The 21,159-nt window shown below is 26.5% G+C and overlaps 1 protein-coding gene across 2 annotated transcripts in view; it reads right to left on the minus strand.

Moving 5' to 3' along the window:
- The window catches only part of LOC130664446 (receptor-type guanylate cyclase Gyc76C-like), a 78,128-nt gene extending 57,255 nt beyond the window's left edge, over positions 1-20,873 (minus strand). Inside the window, exons 1-2 of one of the 2 annotated variants that reach the window (XM_057464342.1) lie at positions 20,084-20,873; positions 2,578-2,700 (exon numbers count right to left, since the gene is read on the minus strand). The gene's annotated coding sequence lies outside the window, so the exon portion shown is untranslated. The remainder of the gene's footprint in view (positions 1-2,577; positions 2,701-20,083) is intronic. The other variant, XM_057464344.1, reaches the window with a different exon arrangement.
- Between the last annotated feature and the right edge of the window lie 286 nt (positions 20,874-21,159).

Genomic DNA, 21,159 nt, shown 5'->3' on the forward strand with positions numbered 1-21,159 from the left:
AATACGATAGTACACATTGATTGACACGCCAGAAATTATGGCGGGAAATACTAGTAGCATTGTAGTATGGGTCTCAGGGCCATGTTGTTTCGCCGAGCCCGCTTTGCATACGTGTGAGCGAAACCATAGCTCCGGTACTATACTATATTACCAAAAAATTTCTGCTTGGTCTACGTAAATCAGTTTTGATTGTAAAACTAATTTAGCGAATGAACTTCGGATCATTTGGATCAAAATTTGAGTAATGATTTTGTCGAGATTTAAATTGTTGATACAAATTAATGATGAAAGTCATATTTGTGTCACGAACTGAGTTTCATTATGAAATTTAGATCAAAATTAATTATGAATACAAAATTTTTTACACGGGAAATTTTGTACCAGCCCGTTATAAGCCTCCATTTTAAAATTAACTCTACATACATTGTATCCGAACACAATATAATATATATTAATTAAATGAATTATATTTTATATAATAAGTTATTAATAAAAAATAATCAGGTATAAAATGAAACATATATGTACATATATTTATCGGAGTTATATTGAATTTAAGCAAATATATCAAACTGTAACTGTGGTTTCACACCTGCGATCGTCATCCAACCGCGTCCGACGTCATTCATTAAGGTCGTGAACGACGTGGAAAAACTCATAAGCGTGAAACTTTATCTTCAGTTTTGTTTTTTTTGTTTTTTATAAAACATATAAATATATATATATATGCATGCCTTATCTCTCTTTATTTCTCCTTGTCAAGAACATCGATAGATATGTTTACACGCACTCATATATTTATAACACAATTTATTTCCTTAAATATAACATTTAAATATTTTATTTTTTTGAAGATTAATGGCAATTAATTTTATATACTTATTTTTGCTTAAGTTTCGAGGAAATTATGATTATATGTACGCAGAAAAAAAGGATTTCTTGGAGCACGAAATATTTTTTATAGTGAAATTGAAACAAAAATTTTCTTAGGACTAAAAAAAAAGTACGAACCTGAAGATCGAATCGTTCTTCGCGCAACGAAATAAAAAAATTCCTGGATGACTAGATTTTTGAAATGTTTCGCATATGAATGCTGGTATGTCAGCCAAAAATCTTAGGCCACCCCCAATCCGGAACTACCCCTTAAGCAGTTAAATTAATGATACTAAAGTCAGCCGACGTCTAATAATTTTTGAATTTTTTCAGAAATGATAAATTATAAAAAAAAAATTTTTTCAAAAAATTGCACTTATAGCTTTTTAAATTTTCTATATGTGCATATTTTTAGTTTTTCTTTTTTTGTAGTCAATTTGTTAAAAAAAAAGTCTGAAAACTTACAATTGTCTACCAACTCTAGGATCATTTAAAACATAAATTTTTTTCATTTTCATTGCGCGAAAAACGCTCCGAGCTTCAGGTACATAAGCAAATTTTTGTGCCAATAAATTTTTTCTTGAGCCAAGAAAACTTTTGCTTTCATCCACAAAATTATGATATTGAAGTTAGCAGACAATTAACAATTTTCAAATTTTTTTAGTGAAAAATTCAAATAAAAAAAAAAAATTAAAATTAAAATATGCACATGTAGAAAATTTAAAATACTATAGGTGCAATTTTTTCAAATATTTTTTTTTTTCAATGCTTCGTTTTAAAAAAAATTCAAATATTAGTAGACGTCAGTTAACTTCAGTGTCATTACGAAATTTCAATACGACGTCTAATAATATTTGAATTTTTTTTAAAACGATCAATCATAAAAAAAAAATATTTCAAAAAATTGCACCTATAGTTTTTTAAATTTTCTACATGTGCATTTTTTTAGTTTTTTTTTTTTTTAAATTGAATCGTTGAATAAAAAATCCGAAAATTGTTGATTGTCTGCTAACTTTATGATCATGAAATTTCTCGAAACAAAAATTTTCTTGAGGCGTGTAAAATTTTTTTTGTTAAAAAAAATCGTTTTTTCTGTATACATATTTCTTATTGTCTTATTAGAATAGTAGTTTATTTATTTACTAAGGATATTAAGTGGTTGGCATCACGTGTCAAGAGAAAAGAAAATAAAATACCGTAGAAGAGTAACAAAAAAATAAAAATAAAATGAGGCCGATGCAACAGGTGGCTTGTTATGAAACTCCAGACTTTAGTGAGTCATTTTTACTATATATCTATATATCTATACATATATTTAATTATATTTCCAGTAGTTTGTTTTCGTAGTATAAATAAATATTTTTGGCGGTAGTTTTTAAATATTTTTATTTGTTTTGTAAATTATTATATTCAATATAAACAAATAAACATATTTATTTTTCAAAATATACCAGTATATATTTATGCACGAATGAATTGTTTAATAAATTAATATGTACGTAAATTATTGCTAAGAGTTTCTCTTAATGTTATGCGGTTCCGTACGATGGACGTAAAATGAGATAACGTCGTTAAAATAGTATGTCGCGATAAGAATGTATTTATAATTCTCTTGCGTACTTGTAATTTTATTTAATAACCAGTAATTTATTTATTACAACTCGTTTAAATATATATTTTTATATTAGTATAAATAATAATTACCTGAACAACATGACAGGTTGTCTTCTACAAGAAGATGATTTTATTCTTTTAGCTATTTCGAGTACATATCTTGGCCAATTGTTTTCTGGCTCGGGAATAGACTTAACGTCTAACTGCAGCCACCTTAAAAATAATTTAATTTATTGTTAATTAATTAATTAATTAATTAATTATTTTATTTTATGGCAGCTTATGATTGATATTGAATACAACTACGGCAATAATTAAATAGAGAACGGCTTTTTGATTTGAATTAATCAATTGACTGCCGATCTTTGACTTGGGATAATAACTCAATATAGTTATAGTTATAACTAGTCAATTGATTTAAATCAACTTGAGAAAATTCAATTGTGTTTGCATATATAATGTCGTTAAATAAAACTTCATTTATTTTATAATAAATTTTTATTTAATTAAATGGGGAATTTAATAAATTATTATTTTATGTGATATTAAATTTTTATTTAAATTATAGTAATAATAATTAATAAAGAAAAAGAAAAAAACTGTTTAGTCAAAAAAAAGTACACGGAAAGAAAATTATGGGAAATTTTGCTAAGCATTATGGGAATAGTTGGGATTATAATTTTTTATTAGATCCCCAGTTCGAGCTATCTATATTTTTCTCAATTTATCTATAAATTGTCTTATTGAGAAGGTTTGCATGGTTAGGTTCCACTATGTAAAATTGGTGTACTACCGTATGATGGACGGTGTGGCTCAATAAGTTATAGATCAAATTGAACAGAGTATAGTATAGTGCCGCATAGATCAACTGGTAGAGCACTCAGCGCGATACCGAATTGGTCTGGGTTCGATTCCCAGTTCGGGCTATCTATGTTTTTCTCAATTTATTTATAAATTGTCTTATTGAGAAGGTTTGCATGGTTAGGATCCACTATATAAAATTGGGAATATAATTGTACCCATACTATTATAGGGATGGTTCCTGAAATATTTATGGGAATAGTTTCCATAATAGTATAAGAATAGTTCCCATACCATTATGGGAATGGTTCCCATAATGGTATGAGAAAAGATCCTATACCAATATAGGAACCATTCCCATAATATTATAGGAACTATTCCCATAATATGAGAATGATTCTCATAATGGTATAGGAACTATTCCAATAGCATTATGGGAACCATTTCTATAATATTATGGGAATAGTTCCCATACTATTATGGGAACCACGCCTCTAATGTTATGGAAATGGTTCTTATAATTTATGGTCTCGATTTCTATAAAATATAGTGTTCATTCCTATATATTATAGGAACAATTCCTATAAATTATTGGAACCATTTCTATAATTATAGGAACCATTCCTATAATTATAGGAACCACTTCTATAATGTGATGGAAATGGTTCCTATAATTTATGGTCTTGATTCCTATAAAATAGAGCGTTCATTTCTATATATTATAGGAACAATTCCTATAAATTATCGGAACCATTCCTATAATTATACGAACCATTCCTATAATTATAGGAACCATTTCTATAATGTGATGGAAATGGTTCCTATAATTTACGGTCTTGATTCCTATAAAATATAGTGTTCATTCCTATATATTATAGGAACAATTCCTATAAATTATTGGAACCATTGCTATAATTATAGGAACCATTCCTATAATGTTATGGGTAGCATTCTCATAATTATAGGAACTGTTCCTATAATTTATGGTCATAATTCCTATGTTGGTATAGGAAAAAATTTTATAGTTATATGAACTGTTTCCATAATTTACTTTCCGTGTAAATTTCAAAATTTTAAACAACAGGTATTTCAATGATACTGAAATTAGGCGTCTAATAAATTTTGGATTTTTTTCAACCCAATAATTTACAAAAAAAAAAATATTTTGAAAAATTGAATTTATAGTTTCTTTAAATTTTCTACATGTGCATATTTTTTTTTTTTTTTTTTTGTGATTGATTTGTTGAAAAAAAAAAATGTACTATTGAGAGTTAAAAAAAAAAATTTCTAAATAAATAGTGATTTAAAAATGAAATTAAAGCGTCACGTTTACATCATCCACGATGATTTAATAATTTTTATGGAGGAATAAAAAAGAAACTACTCGTGGTGAGAAAAAAACAATAAAAAACTAAAGAAGGAAGGAAGAAACAGTATTTCGCGTGTTGAATTCACGCGTCAATGATCTAAAAGGATAACTCGGAAGGGTCATATATATATATATAGATATATACATATTCTCAGTTACTAAATGGAGGAGAAAAGAGAGAATCTCAGCCGTCAATGGGCATCTTTTTTATTTCTTATTGCCGTTTATTCTTTCTTTAGTCTTGTCTGAAACGAAACGAGCAAGAAAAATAAGTCGGGCTAATGTAAGCTCGTCGTGAATATGGGGGATAAGAAAAAGGATCGGAGGTGGAAGCAAACGATGAGAAATAAAAAAATAAATAAATAAATAAATAATAATAAATAAAAAAAAAGTTTTAAAAATAAAAAGGAGATTAAAGGCTATTCCGGGAGCATGAGAACATCGGCAGGAAAAAGAAGATGAGGATGAAAGAAGAGTGGAAGAAAGGAAGAAGCTGTGGATGCATGTAGGACTAACCGGCTCTCTTCCATTCCATTCTCTTATGTATATACTTTTAAATATATATATTTATATATATATACATGCTGAACCATTCTCAAGTAAAACGAGACGAATATCTTTCTCGTTCTTATTTTCAGGTACATTTGTGTTCCTTTCATTTTTTTTTCTTTCTCATTGCTTACTCTCACTCGCTCTTTCTTTCTTTCTTCAATTGCACACGAGGTTTGAGTGTTACATTCATTTTCGCGCGGCCACCGGAGCGTGCGAACGCGCGATCCCGTCGGCTCTCGCCGGTTCTCTTCCGTCCTCGATCGATGATCCATACCGGTTTCGATCGAGTCCTCTTTTTTATTATTTTTAAATTTATCACAATTTTTTTTTTGTTTTTTCATTTTATTATTAATTCTATACGGTATTTTTTTACAAGTCTACTGTTTAAACTAGATCAGTAAAATTATTTATAAATTTTTTTTACACAGTTAGAAATTTTGTGTATTTGTGTTAAAAAATTATTTAGTTAAATTTTCAGCACAGAAATCTGATGATCCTAAATGATTAAAAAATCTGGAATCCGAGAAAAAATACTCAGATATGATGATATCTGTTCATGTATGATCATGTCCGTTCATATATGAGCGCACATATGACATGCATGATGTCATGTATGATCATGTTTGGTCATATCTGCAGCCGAATAGGGGAAAAATGTTCAAATATGATCAGATCTGTTCATGTATGAGCTCATATTTGATTTCATGTATGATCATTCATTATCATGCAGGACCATTTTTCGGATCTGATCAGATCTGAGTATTCATACATGATCATACATGACCATATCGGTAGTTGTTTACGAAGAAAAATATTCAGATATGGTCATATATAAGCGCATTAAGATCATGCATGATGTCATGCATGGTCATGTCTGCAGTCGAATAGGGGAACAATCAGACATGATCAAATCTATTCATGTATGATTATGTATGAGCTCATATTTGATTTCACGTATGATCATAGATTATCATATATGATCATGTATAATCATACATAATCATGCAGGGCCATTTTTCGGATCTGCTCAGATCTGAGTATTTATACATGATCATATATGAGGATTTTTTACTCGGAAATGTAACATATTTCTTGTGTTATTCGAAAATTAACACAAAACTTGTGTTGTTTAGCTAAACACTCCCGCGCTTTTCTTTATTACTATAACCTAGCAAAGAATTGTAGCAGCATTGTCTGCAAGGAAATTTGGATTTTAATTGATCTACAATTAAATATAATCATAGATAACTTGAATATTTTTATGATCAGGTTCAATGATTTTTTAATTCTCATTTTACGGGAGGATAATTCGTAGCTCCGTTTTTTAGAAAAATCACCGAAAATCGAACTAATTGTTTGGAAAATTGACATAAGTTGTACTAAGGGTAGATCGGTATACTTGAGTTAATTAGGTCTTATGTGCTTATATTTAGTAGTTCATTTTAACACAAAAAGTCTGTTAAATTTTCACAAATTTTCTGTCAAAATAACAGATTTTATGAGTCCAATTATTTAACATAAAATTTGTGTTAAAGATCAACACAAACGCATGCAGTAAAAAAGGATTCGTCAAAATCAACACATATCGTGTGTAAAACGGAAGTTTTACACTTATTTTTGAGTGTTAAAAAATTAATTGATTGCGACAATTCAGACGATAAATACTTTCTGTTAAATCGACACCCAAAAGTGTTAAAAATTTTACACTTAGAATTTTAACACACGCTCTTTTTTACACTTTGACCATTCGTTTTACACTTTGACACAAATTTGTGTAGGCCTATGCAACACTCGATGTGTGTTGAATTTAACACAAAATTTTCAACTGTGTAAATTAAAATTAGAGAATTTTTTTTTTTTAAACCCAAGTATATTTTAAAAATAAAATATTTATTGTAAAAAAAAAAAAAAAAAATAACCAAGGAAATATAAATATAGAATAGCATTGAATAAAATAAATAAATAAAAATATTAGAATAACAATAAAAATTGATTTGGGATCTAAGTCACGAAAAAAAAAAAAAAAAAAAATACAATTGAACAATAAAAAAAAATTAAACACAAGTATCAGTAAATCCAAAATTTAAAACCAAAATCTCGTGATTTCTTAGTGTTTTGTTGAAGCGGAGTATTTTATCATTGAATCGAATCTCAGTTTGTAAGATCGTAGACCCCAACGTTACGCGTTGAATTATTAATAAGAATCCGGAGTTCCCTCGGGTTCTGCATGATCGAGAAAGCCGATCCAGGGAGTAAATGTCTATACTCTCTATACGACTACTGTATACATACAACAGTATACATACTTACACACTATTCATGGCTTATGATATAATAAAAATAAATAAAAAAAATTTTCGAGCTTATAAAGGCTCTGAAATCTCCGAGCGACTCGTTGAGAGCCGATATAATAAGATGCAAAAAGAGTAATATAAATTTAATGCCGGGCCAAATAAAGTTTCTCTTGTGAAAATCAAAGAGAAACGATTGAAAATAATAATAATAAATAAAAATAATGAGTAGTGGGCGTGTTTGAGGTATTTTAGACAGGCTACTATTAAAATAAATAAGTATATCGTTATAATCACTAGACAAAAGCGTCTAAGGCATCATGTATGTGAGTGAGAGCGAAAAAAAAATTAACGTGTGTTTTATTTATCCTCGTATGATCTTTATACTCATGCCGGCCCCAAAGGGCACATAGCAGCCCTTTCATCCACCTTGTATCTGCTATCTTTATATTTATATATATATGCACTGCAAAAAAGTCGGGAGTAAATACAGATTTTATTTCAATACGAATTTGCTCCGTAATTCGAAGCTGAGCCAAAACCAAATGCATTTTTCATCCAATTTTGACTTATTTTTGGCTAACGGCCTACTTAGTATCCATTTAAGTTGAAAAAGCCAAATTTGAGTTATTTAAAAAAAAATCACTTCATAAGTATGGCGTTATTTACTATACTGTATAGTACCGGAGCTATGGTTTCGCTCACAAGTATGCATAGCAGGCATGGCGAAACAGCATGGTCCTGAGACCCATACTACAATGCTACTAGTATTTCCTGCCATAATTTATGGCGTGTCAATCAATGTATACTATCGTATTACCGCCAAAAATATATAGATGTCGTTAGACTAGGTTTATCTACCAGAAACATTGTGGATACGGCAACGCAGTAAGGGCTCGACGGCCACACTGACATTGCGCAGTCCGCGACAATTATCGCCAATGTTACTATTTCCGCAATGGTCGAATCATCTATGCATACAATTTTATAACCTATAAAAATCTTCGATACCATACAGTATGGCGTTCACGCCCATACACTGTGAAAAATTCTCAATAAATTTTACTATGGATGCATAGTAACACCGGACTATTAGAAAACTGGTACAAAATTTAAAAGTGTCCCATAGTAAAAGTATGCGCATAGGCCACAATCGTGTAGTCTGCGCATACGCTTACTATGTAAATTTTGTACCAGTTTTCTTATAATCCGGTGTTACTATGCACCCATAGTAAAATTTATTGGGAACTTTTCACAGTGTATGCGCATAGGTCACAATCGTGTAGTCTGCGCATACGTTTACTATGGGACAATTATAAATTTTGTACCAGTTTTCTTATAGTCCAGTGTTACTATGCACCCATAGTAAAATTCATTGGGAACTTTTCACAGTGTATGCGCATAAGGCACAATCGTGTAGTCTGCGCATACGTTTACTATGGGACAATTATAAATTTTGCACCAGTTTTCTTATAGTCCAGTGTTACTATGCACCCATAGTAAAATATGTTGGGAATTTTTCACACTGTTTGCGCATAGGCCACAATCGTGTAGTCTGCGCAAACGTTTACTATGGGACAATTATAAATTTTGTACCAGTTTTCTTATAGACCAGTGTTACTATGCACCCATAGTAAAATTTGTTGGGAATTTTTTACAGTGTACTGGCATAGTGATATACGCAAAATATTTCATACCATGTACTTTATCTCAAAAAATTGAAGTTCTCCAAAAAATATTCTTGAGTCAAGAATATTTACTTTCAGTCAAAATTTTTTTTTCTGTATATATTTACATATATATCTATATATATTTTTTAATGTCTTATTTCAACGAGATTTTGTATACTGAAAGGTTCATTAACGCTTACAGATTTATCGTTAAACCCATACGAAAAAAGTATATACCCAAAAATATATGCCGGCAAAATATCATACACGACAAATACTAAAGATATAAAAAACTATATTTATATTTATATTCTTAAAATTTGAATTTTATTTTAATAATTTAATATTCTTTTTTATATATGAATATATATTTTTTTAACTTTAAATGATAATTAAGTCAGTAGAAGAATTTTTTATCTACACATCAGTGTTTAGATATCGATCGCTGTGTCAAGAGTTGTCGATTTACAACTCAAGATAAGTAAAAAAGACTTTAAGACTTATCTCTAGTGTTTAATTCTTACTTAATTCACTTGAAAAAAGTCTAAATTTAACTTTCTTATCACAAATTTTTACCACAAAATGTTTCCATATAGTTTTTTTTTTTTTTTTAACCGTCTTAACAGTATGTGTTACACGTATTTATTTCGTCATTTAAAGTATTTTTATCTTTACAAAAAAAATTTTTTTTATTTTGAAATTTTCGGTAAATAAAAAGTATTTACAAAAGTAATAAATAAATATGTGGTTTAAAAATAGATTTAGTTGAAAAAAATTTTTTCTTTTTTAATGACCTGATCTTTAAATAAATTTGAGTACAAAAAAAACTATAAATAGATTTATTATAAATGAAAAAAATTAAAAAAATATTAAAGACATTTGAGTGTAAGAGCAAAACGACATAAACAGAGCACTAGATGGTGGCATACTCATTGCTCTGTTTGTAACTCGTTTTACTGTTCTCACTCGTTGTTGCAAAGTGCCGTAATATTCTCTTGCTGTGGCTATTTTTGTCTCAGAGTAAAAGAAGAGTAAAGTAGAGTAAAGAAGAGAAGAGAAGAGACTAGTGTACACATTGTATACTGTCCCGCATGAAAATATCATATATGGTAAACATATATTAAAAAATATATGCTACGGATATAAATATATATGTGACAATACACGAAATCTTATATAGAACTATATATAGATTTTGGCCGATTTTTTTATATTTCTATATATGTTTTCTCTTATAAGATTTCATATATTTCCGTATAACTTCAATATATTATTCATATATTTGAAAACTTGAAATTTTAATATATTCAAAAATAAATGTTATTTATATATGGAAACAAATAAGAATATATGTATAATTAATCATTATATGGCATGATATATGTACCATGTATTTAACTTTATAAATTTTTGTATATTTTTCGATATATAGAACCATATAAGTCTCCCCACATATGTAAGAATAAATAAAATTTATTCTTTTTTGTTTTCGTCTCTTTCCCGTATGAAAAAATAATATATGGTTAAAATATATGAAATCATATATGTTTGCAACAAAAAAATATATGATATATTATATTGTATATTATAAAAAATCATATAGACATTTTGGCCGATTTAATATAAAATTATATACAGTAGTAAATATATGTATTCCATATAAGTAACTTATATGTATTTTATATTAAGCTATATATACATTTACATTTACCTTATAATATATTGTATTGATATATTTCCTTTTATATTCAAAAAATATAAAATTTTCATATGAAATGAAATATATGGTAGCATATAATTTATATTATATATGGCACCATATATTTTCTTTGTTATATTTAAGCATATATTTTATTCTGTGTGTGTATATGTATATGGGTATATATATATTCGCATAAAATTAACTAATTTTGAAAATTTTAACTGCAATTTAAAGAGTATATTAAAATTTATATCTAATTTAATTGGAGTTGGTCATACGAATAAAAAAGTTTTTTTTTCGATACACAATATAAATATATGTTTTTATATATGATCAGAATATATTTTTCGAATATGATAGAAATATATATTTTTATGTATGATAAAAATATAGTTTTCGTATATGACAAAAATATATATATTCATATATGATGAAAATATATTTTTTGTATATGATTGACATATATATATTTTACATATGCTAAACATATACGGACCCGTATATGATGAATGTCATATTTTTTAATATAAAAAAAAATATATCAGAAAATATAGTTAAATTGGCCCCATATATTTTCTGATATTTATCATATATTTTTACATATATTTTGACTATATATGTTATTTTCATACGGGATTGTTATAAGATTCAAACATTGTGTTCAGAATATATATCTATATGTGTGCTAGCTTACAAATTTACATATATAATCATCAATATATGTAATACATATATGTGCTAACTAAGTCTACATATATGATTATAAATATATATCATACATGTATTAACTTATGTATATAATTAATTATATTAAGACTTACTATATCATATACAAGAAAATATATATCGTTTTTGGCCACTTATATGGTCTCATATTTATATATTTTTCCATATATATTTATCATATATGGTATTTTCATCCGGAGTATGGATACTCTTATTCTCTCCTCTTTGACGTTCTGTTCTGTTTCTCCAAGCGAAATAAACTTCTGGTATCGTATCGTATCGAGAATGGAACGAATAGAAGTAAAATTACCAACCGAGAGACTAAGGAGTGAATCTAAAGTCTATGACCGTCTGTTTCTTATAACCAATACAAGATGACCAAGATCAAGAATCGAGACCTAAGATTTTTTTTCAGAGATTCACTTCTTTATGTCTATGGTACCGTTCAACTGATTCTATATGTCTCTTATACTTTATTAGGGACCCAACCATCACATTGTTCAGGTTCTTTACCATAATATTAGTCTTGGTCCCCTCCCCTTAGTTGCAGTGTACTGGAATATTCAATAGTTCCAGATGACACAGTTTTTTTCTTTAAAACTTTTCTTTACTCATTCTACAGCTCTACTGAATTATTTTTTTGTATACTTATGCACTGTAAAAAATTTTTGAGTGAACGCAGATGATAGTTTATATATTTAATCCCCTTGGAGTTAAATTCTCTTCAAAGAAAATTTATTTTAAAATTTTAATTCCCCTTTAGAATGAAATACAATTCAAATCACTACAAAATTACGTTACTACACGCAGATAATTTTTGAGTTAAAACTACCCATATAATTTGGTACTGGACATTAGCCAGTAAAAAAAAAGTACTTCCTACAGAGTTAAAAATTTTGTGTTCATGTATATAAAAATTAAATGGTTAAATATTTAGTGTCAATTATTTGACACTATAAAGTGTAAATTTAACTAAAGTTGAATGTGTTAACACATGAAATTCCAATTGAAAGTCCCCTAATCATCATAAATGCGAATTAAACCGACGGTGACATAATATAAAAATTTATATATCTCTGATGAAAATTATCGGTCAAAATTTAGAATTTGAAAAAATAACGGGTAATAAGTACCCGCATGAAAAAACTTTATATGTGAAAACATATATGATAGAATATATGAATATTATAATGTGATATATTGTACAATATATAAAATAATATTTATATTTTTGCCGTATTAATATATGATAATATATTGAAAAAAAATATATTGCTAGAATATATTATCAATATATTTATCAATATATGACTTTTTATGTATTTTTTACATATATATTTTAATATATCTTTTTTATATTGATATATTATATTGAAAGTAGTATATAAGTTAATATATAGTATTTTTTATATTTTTTATATATGTTTTCCAATATATTGCAAAATATATGGTTTCCAATAGATTGTAAAATATATGGCACTTTTTTTACTTTTCTTAGGTTATTGCCAGTAAATATCAGGTCAATGAAAAGAAGGAGAAAAAATAATAAATTTGACTTTTTTTTGTGGAATTGTGTAGAAATTGAAAAAGTATATTAAAAAATAAAATTTTCAATATATTGCGAAAAATATAAGTTTTGATATACTGGAAAAATATAATTCCAATATACCGCGAACCATATATTTAATCATATAAATTCTTTCATATATAATCAATTATATAGAGACCATATACCACTAATTATATGAGTCGAAATATATGGATATATATATCAAGTTTATTATATTATACTTATAAATTATATATATACTATCCATATATGATAAGAATATATTGAGCATTATATGAGATAATATATATAGAAAAATACAAAACATTATATACAAGTAAATATATTATGATAAATATATAATCCAATATATGTAAAAAACATATATTTTTCAATATAGATATTTTTGCCGCTATATATTTATCACATATTTACCATATATTTTTTTATATACTTTTAGCAATATATAGCTTTTCCATGCGGGTATATAAAACAATAAAAATACGGCAACAATTGAAAAATAAACTATTTTTTCTTATCAGGTGAATAAATTAAACTAAAATTTTCCCCATTAAAAAGGTTTAAAATTTAATAAGCAGGTGGTTTATTAAATTGTAAACCTTTTTTATCTAACTATTGTTATTAATAAATTTCGTTGCATGTCAAAAAAATAATGTTTACAATTAATTTTAAAAAATCTTTAATTTTTATTGATATATTTACTGATTATTTTTACAAACTTTTTTTTTTATATCAATAAAATCTTAGTCTTAAAAAATAATTTGAAAAAGGGAAATTGACAGTAAAAAAATATTTAACATTCACTTGTAGTTTGTTTAGAGAGTTTACCTCGAGAGAACAATTTATCGACACATTGATCCTTAATCAAGGACAACAGTCAAGTTCTCCTTGGAGCCATGGTGATAGTATTTTTTTTTTTTTTCATTTTATTATTTTTTATCGTTAAATTAATTTGATAATTATAGCATTAGAAAAAAAAACTAGCATTCCCTTATTAAATAATTAAAAACATAATTATATTTTTTATAGGTTTTTAGGTCAAATGGTATTTTTAAAAATTTTATTATTATTAAATAATGCTGGTATTTAATTTTAAATTTCATAGGTTTATATAAATTATATAATTATAGTTATATTATAAAAAATATTATTAAGTAAATATATGTATATGTATATTTGTTATTTATATTTTTTTTAGTCTCAACTTTGTAATAGGGATAATTTAAGTTTGGGCGTGATCAACAGCAGCACCCACAGCTATTTACTGCGTACTTAGGAAGGCGTACCGCTTGTTACTTATTACTCAACCACCGTTACTACAGCTTCGTGCCACTAATGATTTCTCTTGACTCAATAAGCACAAGATTGCACTTTAAAAGACTAGATATCATGTGACGATGATGATCGTCATTATCTTCATCATTATCATCATCATCGAAATTATAACAATAAAAAATTTATAATATTTGTGTGGAGAAAAAAATTTTTGTTAAAAATTTTGTGTTAAATATTTAACATTTTTGTGTGTTAATTTAACACACTGCTTCTGTGTTGTTTGATCAGCTGATTTTTAACACAAAAAAGTGTTGGTTGAAACAGAAGTAACATTTACTCAGTGTTACAAAGAAAAAGAAAATTTCTTGGCTCAAAAAAATTTCTTTGCCCCAAGAAAATTTTTAGTTGCCCTCAGAAATTTTTTGCAGTATGAATTTAAAAGGAAAATTTTTTGGGAGCGAAAAAAAATTTTCTTGCACCAATAATTTTTTTCTAGTCTTAAAAAAATTTTTGATTTCAGTTCATAATGCAAAACATTTCTTGCGTCGAGAAATTTTTTTCTGTGTACTGTTCAAACAAATGTTAACACTTTTAAAATGTAACTTTAACACAGAGGGCATGTTAATTCTTTAAAGTAACACAAAGGATGTACCTGAAAATTTGAACGTTTTTAGCGGAATGAAAATAAAAAAAGGAAATGAAAAGTAAACCCAATTACCCCTCAAGTCACCTTCAGTCAATTTACGTAAATTTTTTTCATTTTCGTTGCGCGAAAAACATTACGATCTTCAGGTACATCACAAAAAATGTTTTCAATTAATTGTAGTCATTTGTTAAGTTTATGTAGGGTAAAGCTATCGTTTTTGGCCACTTTTGGAAAATTTAAATAAAATAATTTGTAAAAGACGCAATGTCACCCTAGTAGAAATGAAATCGAGTTTTTGTCTAGTAACTGGCCAGTTTTACTAGACTTAAACCAGAAACTGGCCAGTGGAATCTCTAGTTATTGTCAAGAAACTGGCCAGTTTTACTAGAGATCCAAGAGAAACATGGCGGCTTTCAAAAAACTGTCACTTTAAAATTTTAGGTTTTGAGGTTATTAAAATTATCAGTTCCTCGGAAAAATAAAACGATTTTTTAAAAAATACCCAGACAAATTAAAAATTAATTCAAATTAATGTATCTTTCTCCGAATTATTCCAAAAATTTATATGCAATAGATAGATAAATCTAACCTGAAGCATGGATATATATAGATCAATAAATAAATAAATATTGATCCGCATTGACAGACATTAAAAATTAATTAATTGAAATAAATAAATAATAACTTAAAATAAAAATAATGATTGACAAACAAAATTACTATAAAATTTATTTATTTAGTCTTTCATTGATTTTAATAATCAAACTTTAATTTATGAATATTAAACTATAAAGACGGTAACATCATTGTATTTCAAATATAAATGTAATTAATAAATCATACTTAAAAATTAACTATAATTAAAATAATATTTTTATATATAGCATATTATAAATAGCATAAATAATTAAAATAAAAAAATAGCAATTTTTAATATAGGTTAAACAGGACAAAACTAACACACACATACACACTAGTACAAAAAACATATTAGTGTGACCAATTTGTACGTCTTAATTGTAGGTGGCGGGATTTCTAGTTTTTAGCCGGGATCTCTGGCCAGTTACTGGTTTAAAATCGAGTAAAGTCTAGATTATTTCTACTTGGGCACAATTAATTTTTACCATGTGTTCAAAGATACTTTTATCAGACTGTTACAATGGAAATTTTATTTAATACTTTTCCATTAATTAGGCGTACACTTGGATAGCTATCTGTTAATTCTAGAAGAGTTTACTACATGGCCCGTTATTTCTACAAACTACTTGAACTAGGAAAACCTCAATATCTGCGTGATCTGTTTGTCAAGGAGGTAGATATCAGACGATCGGAAAGATTGGTAGTAAAAAATAATAATATATTGTTTAAAATTCCGAACTTTGCTACAGTATTTTACGAGCATTCATTTGTCGTCTCAATAATTCGTCTCTGGAAAGATCTGCCTCCTGAGATATTAAAAATGAGTAGTCTTGAGGTTTTTAAGAATAGAATGTATGACTACCTATTAAGTTTAGACTTTGAATGAAAGTAAACAACAAGTTTTATAAAATAGCAAATCATAAATCAGCTTAGAAATTGGATTATACAGTAAGAGTTAAATCGTCAATTAATATCGATATTCCTTTACAAATTGTGACTTTAGATAATAAAATTACTCTTGTAAAAAACTATATAAATGTATAAAATTGCCATTTGGCCTGTGCCTTGGCATAAAAATTAATAAATAAATAAAGAACTAAAGTTAAGTATTAAATGTCCAAAAATGGAGCAGTGTCCACAAATGGTACTTCTACTCTACATAACTTTTTATAAGTATAAAAATAACATAATCCTGAAGTTAGCAGACGATTAACAATTTTTGAATTTGGTTTTTAACCATTTAATAAAAAAAAAAAAAAAAAAAAATATGCACGTGTAGAAAATTTAATAAACTGTAAGTGCAATTTTTAAAAATATTTTTATTTTGTAATCTATCGTTTTTAAAAAAATCCAAAAATTTTTAGACGTCGGCTAACTTCAGTATCATAAAATAACACAAATTAAAAATTTTAAATTAACACTTTACGTATGTTGCAAATAAAATTTAAATGTTTTAAAGTTTTAGAACCGGTAACGGGGAATATCATGAGTGTGTATGTAAGTAGAAAAAAAATAAGTAAATGCGTATTTAGATAATTTAAAAATCAGCGCGCGCATTTTTTTAAATTTCACTATTTTAATTAATTTATTTATTTAATTAAAATTAATAAATTGTCTGATGTCTGCTACATCCACACTCATAGAATATTAACATTAGCTTGTGTTAATTTTTTAACACAAATGAGTAATGGTAAAATTGCACAAAAAATTTGTGTAAAATGTTGATTTAACACAGTTTTGTGTTAACTGTTAAAAAATTTTATTTACTGTGCAATCAAAACAATAAAACTTTTAAACCGAAAAATCGAATCTGTAATTTGAGTAAAAGTGGATTTTATCAAATTACGATATCAAATTTACCCGGTCAGCGGAAAAGACGAAGCCCTAAAATCTACACAAAAGATACTATTTCTTAAATCCAAATATTTTCTGTCGCATTAAATTAAAAATATCTATTACGTAATTTTATAATCAAAAATATATATGTATTTTCAATTAATAATTGCGGCGAGTTCTTAATTACCCCTAATTAATTATCATTATTATTAATTTTTATAAAGTAGTAATACTTCTAAAGTTAATTGATTTTTGAGCATCTAAATTACAGGCTGGAGTTATTAATATAGAACATTTATCGATAATAAATATTGAAGGCTATTTCATTATTACAAATCATTTATTTTTATTACTCATAATTTTCATTATTTTAACTTTTAAAAAATAAAGTGATGTGATAAAATACTTAAGTGACATTTTTTAGTAATTACTCTTCATTAGTAACAAAGTCAAGTTTTTTTTTTATTTTAAAATAAATTTAAATGCCTGAAAAAAAAAAAATGAAACGGAAGTCTGCTGACATCTGATAATTTTTGGATTTTTTTTTAAAAATAAATCATTTAAAAAAAATATTTGAAAAAAATGCACCTACAGTTTTTTAAATTTTCTACACGTGCATTTTTTTAGTTTTTTTTTTTTTTTGTAATTTTCTGGTAAAAAAAAAATCCGAAAATTTCCGATTGTCTGTCAACTTTTGGATCATAAAAAAAAATGATGAAAATTTTTTAATGACCAAAAAAAATGCCGCGTAAATTTTTCAAATTTTTAAAGCAACCCAAAGTATCAGAGTAATCCAAAAAATTTTCTAATTAGTAAGCAATTTTGTAATTAAAAAGTAAATAAAAATTCAAGTAATTTTAAAAATGTATTTCTATAAAAAAAAATAATTAACAAGCATATAATTATAATCTATCTTAATGCATATAAATAATCTCCGTGTACGTTTATATATAAATATATATAATTTTTTTTTTTTAAAGTAAATCCGTGTCACGTGTTTATACTGACCGCAACTCATTCGTTTAATGAACATGCAAATAGCCCTTTGCTCAGTCTCATCCTCTCTTTCACTCTTTCTTCTTTCTCTCAATATTATTTCTTACTCTCTCTCCATCTCACTCAATGACCACGTGCAGCCTCTTTATAAAACATTGCAACAGAAAATATATACACATCTTTCTTGCTTTTGCCCCCGATAAATAAATTCAGCTGCGCATAGATTAATTTATCAAAGATATACTTTAACTACATTAGTATAACCAAGTAAAATAATATTTTCATAATATACATATACATATACGCATATATATACATGCATATAAATAAACAATATATATTATTAACATATTTATTTTATTGTTATAATTATCAAATCATAACTAATAATATTTATGAGTCATTGATATATATATGTTATATATATACATGTTGTATATATACATATGTGCTATACATATATATATATATATATATATGTTCAAACTACGCAATTAATATTTTTTACTTAAAACTATAAGCAAATAAAATTTTAACCTACAGAATTATTAAGTAAATTTGAAAAAAAAATTTTTTTTTTAAAATGCGCTTAGAGTTTTTTTAATTTTCTACATGTGCATATTTTTAGTTTTTTTAAATTATACTGAAAAATTTGAAAATTGTTAATGGTCCGCTGACTTTAGGATCGTATTTTATTAAAAGAAATCATAATAATACTGCAGTTAGCCGGCGTCTAATAATTTTTGAATTTTTAAAAACCGCGAAATTATAAAAAATGAAAATTTATATAAATGTTCTCAAAATTGGGAATTTAAATAACTGTGAAATGTAATTGGAATAAAAATTTAAAAATGCGTATTTAAATATTTGAAAAATTAGCGCGCGCTTTTTTTTAAATTTCAGTATTTAAATTAATTAATTTATTTATTCCGAATTTCTAAATTGTCTGATACATTCGCATTCATAAAAAAAGTATTTTAAAAATTCCATCTACTGCTTTTGTAATTTTCTACAAACGCATATTTTTTTCTTGTAATTCATTTGTTGAAAAAAAATCCAAAAATTATAAATGTCTACTTCAGGACATTCGTAAAATACTGAAGTTAGCCGACGTCTAATAATTTTTTGATTTCTATCAAAATAATAAATTATAAAAAAATGAGGCAAATTTAAAATTATAAAAAAATGGAGTAAATAATAAAAAAAAATTATTTAAAAAAAATGCACTTATTAATTTCAAAATTTTTTAAATGCGCATTTTTTAAAATTTTATTTTATTACTCATTTACTCCATTCATTAATAATTTAAAATTTGTCCTCTGCTTCATTTACACCCATTAAAAAAAAAAACTATTTTAAAAAATTGCGCCAACAGTTTTTTAAATTTTTTCATGTCCATATTTTATTTTAATCGATTTGTTAAAAAAAAAAAACCGAAAATTGTTAATTGCCTGCCAACTTCATGACAGTTATCACCACCTACTTAATAAATGACAACTACTCAACAAATAAAATAAATTTACCTGTGACATGTGGCCGCGTCCAGCATGGTAATCCAATCCACAAATCGGAATGATGTTTAGCACATCATTATATATATTATTAAAAATTAACATAAATATAAATATATATAAACTAAAAACTTTTTTTTAAACTTTACTACACTTTTGTTCCTTTGACCTCAACACTTTTATCCCGCACTCAAAAAACTGTCAACTGTCAATAGAACCGATAAGATTTCTTCCGCATAACTGATCTAAGTTTTATTTTTATTTTTAAATATCACCGCATATTACAAACCCATGCACTAAACTTCATATATTATTTTTCGTATCACTCAATTAATAAAAAAAATATATATACATATACATATACATACATATATATATATAGCGCAGAGAAACGCTTGAAATCGCGCGATCGACGACGCACTTTACTCCTTATTTATTTTTTATTATCCTATATATCTTTCTTTATTTTTATCTCTCTCTTTTTTTTTGCCTTTCCCCAGCACTAAACTTGTAGCCACTTCCGCGCCAATTCGTCAAAACAACTTCCCTTTCTTTACTATTACTATATTTTTTAAATTACGCTATCAGTAAAAAAATTTTAATTTAAATTTAAAAAAAAAAATTTACTTGGTAATTAAAATAAATATTTATATATATTTATAATATATATATATATATAAATTTAATGTGTGGTAATGTTTAAATATATATGTATTTTTAAAAAATGTATCCGGATTTTTAGACACGAAAAAATTTGTATTTACGTTTTACTGACTGTGCGATTGCGGGGACCGCGACGATACTGAGACAGCACATGATTTTTAGGATCTTTAGTGCAATAGATCCTCGTTTAGGGCGCAGCACTACTGTGCGACGACACACACTGATACGTGGTGTGTTCGGTAACAATCGTGGGAACTCGGTACACTTCGATTTATTCTACTCGGGAAAATTCGCTGCAAGTTTTAAATACTCGGCTATGATCGTGCATCTTCGGTTTAAATCGGCGGTAATCGGCGCAATAGATCAGAGATCGAATGACTGAAGTACTCGACGCGGTATTGTTCAAATGTATGTATTACATTTTT

The sequence above is a fragment of the Microplitis mediator genome, chromosome 3 (genome assembly GCF_029852145.1).
Source record: "Microplitis mediator isolate UGA2020A chromosome 3, iyMicMedi2.1, whole genome shotgun sequence".
NCBI lineage: Eukaryota > Metazoa > Arthropoda > Insecta > Hymenoptera > Braconidae > Microplitis > Microplitis mediator.